This window comes from Melanaphis sacchari, unplaced genomic scaffold (assembly GCF_002803265.2).
Source record: "Melanaphis sacchari strain LSU unplaced genomic scaffold, SCAv2.0 Contig10_pilon_pilon, whole genome shotgun sequence".
In the NCBI taxonomy this organism is placed as follows: domain Eukaryota; kingdom Metazoa; phylum Arthropoda; class Insecta; order Hemiptera; family Aphididae; genus Melanaphis; species Melanaphis sacchari.
The window spans coordinates 5,522,102-5,525,785 of NW_020270420.1; the positions used below are offsets into that span (position 1 = coordinate 5,522,102).

Genomic DNA, 3,684 nt, shown 5'->3' on the forward strand with positions numbered 1-3,684 from the left:
AATAATATCTATAATTTGTTTTAAAATCACAAAGACTTGCCAAATTTCAGACGATTTTGGAATTAAATCTTCTATTATTTGGCCAAAAAATCTAATAAAACAAAACATTTCACTGGCTGACATCTTTAATTTACCTTTTTTTTTTAAAATCTAATGATATAATTTGAGGACGGTTTTGAATGTCAATTGGTCCATAACTAAAATATTGGATTCTATTATTTAAGATATCCAGGAAAAAATATTTTAAATCATTAATAAATGCTAATAAAATAAATGACAAATCATAGTTACAGACACCTTCTAAGACATCGTGCATTATGTCAACCGAAAAATTGCTTGTAACATGAAAATCAGGAAGTTCATTCCAAATTGAAGGACCTTTAAGACCAGTTAATGATACATTATTTATTTCCAAGTCATTACAATAATTTTCTTTATTTCGTAGTTTACTAACATCTTCGCCTGTTGAAAAAAGTTGCATTCTAATTTACTAGATTTACAAAATCGACAGGGATAGTTGGCCATAAAGCTTTCAGAAAAGTTAAAAATAGAATGAAGTCCAAGGTTATCTCTTAAAATTAGAACCATTTTAAAGTAAACTTTATAGTTTTTATTTTCTATGGTAATGTCAATTCCACTATTTTCTAAATATTTTATAGATGAAATTAATTTTTGAAATGTAGCAAAATTCCCAAATTCTGTTCTATCTAAGGAATTAAAAATTTGGTAATTTTTATCATAGTTTGTGTTGATATTAAAAAAATACTTTTGAATAAACTGCCAAATCTGGTCGCTTTCCGCAGGGTAATTTAAATGCATACAAAAAAAAGACTTGAAACATACCTCAAGAGCTTTAAGAGGAGATTCCAATTTTAAAAAGTTGTGATTAATCACAACATAAAAATCAGTGACGTTGAAATTTTCTTTGTTTTCACATCCTTCGCCAATAAATATTAAAAATGGCCGAACAGTTTGGCCTAATCGTTGAGCTTTTTCTAATTTAATGTTGTCAATTTCTTTCAATTGAGAAATATTCTAAAACGAGATAACCATACATTAATAAAAAGTTTTGAGAACTTAAATTAATTAGATACTATTATAAAACAATAATTACATTAGCATAATGAATAAATCCTTGTTTTATTTCAGCTTTAGAAGGTCTCCAATAATTTTTTTTTACTGTATTACCATGTAAGCGCTTACATGATACATTAACTGGATTGAATAATTCCACAAATAATTTTAACGCAGCAATTTCATTATTACCTAAAAATTAAAATCATTGACATTAATGTATTATTTCACAATATTAGGTACACTATACTAAAAAAAAAATACATATGTTAAATACTAGGTTATATTACCAGGTTTATTAGGAAATTCTAATTCTACCATTAACATAAGAAAGTCTTGATAAATGTTTGCTTTAAACTTTTTGACATACAATATTAAACTTTTCTTAAATGTTTCAAATTTAATAAACAACATCATGTCTTTATCTGGATATAATTTATTGAAATCTATTTCTATCTATAACAATTAATTAATTAAATTTAAAAAATCATTCTTACAAAATTTAAAGAATACTAACAAGAGAAAATCCATTTGCCGCTCTTATTGCAGGATAATCATCAAAATATTTATTTTTATTTTCATTTTATAACAATACTTTATACCGATAGTTAAACGTTCTGTTCCATTTTTGTTCTACCAAGTCCCAAGGTGAGATATTATTTTTAAGCCACAAAATATCATCAGTAAAAACTAAACCAAAATGTAATTAGTTATCAGTAGGTACATAAAAATACTGAAAATACTGAATATAATTTGTCAATTAAAATTAACTGAAATTGTAGTTAATTTCATCATTAAGAACTTCTGATACAACAGTAGAGTTTTATTTTGGATTATTGTTAAGTGAAATTTGTCTCGTATATTTCCTTATGTTACAATATTTGTCCCATAATTTTCCCCTATTAAGAGTAGCTATTTTTCCTTCTTTTTTATATGAAATAAAGTAAGTTTGTTCCACTCCATTTGGGAAAAGTTTCACTAACTCAGTAGACACTTTTTTAGTTCAAATGTTGTTAACTTTTGATCAGAACTATTCTGTAACATATGCGTTATGATAATACGGGCCATTTTGTTTTTCATTGATGGTTGCAACATATCAGAAAATTTTAAATGGTTAAGAATTATTTTCCCTTCATGGTAGCTCATTAAAATTTTTTTTACTTCATTATTTTCCTTCTATATAAAAAATATTAAATACATTTCACAGTTAATACTTATCAATTCAACAAGGACTAATAATTAAACTTTGCCTACATCAATTACTTTAGTTGTTCTATCAGACATATCATTAATAGCTAGGGATACCTAATGCTTCTTTTTGTTCAGATATTTGTTCAATATTCTCGTCAAAACCTTCACTGGGTAGTGGCTCTTGAATTATTAAATCTTTTTCTACTAAAATAATATTTATTTTTTCGCAATATAATCAGGTATTAAACCATTCTACTGATACTTGAAAAGATAATAAAAATATGTTTAAATGTTTAACTACCTATTTGTGAATTGTTATAATTGAAACTTTAACTATTTATATCATTTGTCATTAATATTTTATTGAAATTTCCATCAGAAAAAAGATTATAATCAATATTTGATTCCTCAAATAAAGGCTCAAGGCTCAGGGCTCAGGGCTCAGGTGTCAGAACATACCAAAATATCCTACTAAACAATAAAAAACTGCATTATGCGCAACATAACATTCAACGGAAAAACTTTTTTGTTCTATTCCATAAGGAACGGCGTTTTCTTTTAGGTTTGCTAACAGACGGAACTACTGTACTAGGTTCTATATCAGAAATGTGTGGTGAAATTGGCATAGGAATGTCCTCTATTTCTATAATATCTATAGGCGGCAAGTTTATTGAAATATCCGGCATTGATAAACACCTTCTTGCAGGTGGAGGGTAAAATCAGAATGGTCTTTACTGGTGTCATCCGAAATCTGCGACGAGGAATGAGGGGACGGGATCTTGACTTCTGCGGGTGGGGCCATCAATGCGGCATTTACTATGGCCAACAATTGCCTCATCTGCGGCCCGGCGTAATTTGGCAATCGAATCAGTGAATGACAATAAGTTGGTGCTATTGGTGGCTGTTACACTGGGACTTCGACGGGTTCAACTTTAACACCATCACAGCCAGTTGTCAAAATATGAATATTTGGCATCGACTTACAATATTTCTTTTTATTGGATTCGGGAGTACTTGGCTTACCAAAACTTTAACTGGTAGACCGTTGAGTTTTTCTGCAGAAGTAGTTTTAATTGAAGTCGCAGTAATCTTCATTTCGTTTGTCATACGTGTTAAAATGTGAATATAATAATATGTAGGTATAAAAAGTTTACGTTACGACAAGTAAACCGTACGGTGTGCTTTCTGAAACGATACAAAATGCAAACAGTTATTTCACAAGCCTTTTATACCTCAACACTATATGGTTGACAATAGGAACAATATGTTTTCAATTATTTATTTATTTAATTAAATATCGCCAACTAGGGAAAAATAGTTCATAAATAATCAAAGAATAGACAACAGAAAATGAAATATAAAAAATCGATTAAAATTTGGACTCAAGTGTTCTGAGAGTTGTATTTTTATATGCGTTAC

General features: G+C 28.3%; 1 pseudogene; it reads right to left on the reverse strand.

Moving 5' to 3' along the window:
* Window positions 1–315: 315 nt before the first annotated feature.
* Window positions 316–3,360, reverse strand: LOC112603682 (annotated as a pseudogene).
* Window positions 3,361–3,684: the final 324 nt, after the last annotated feature.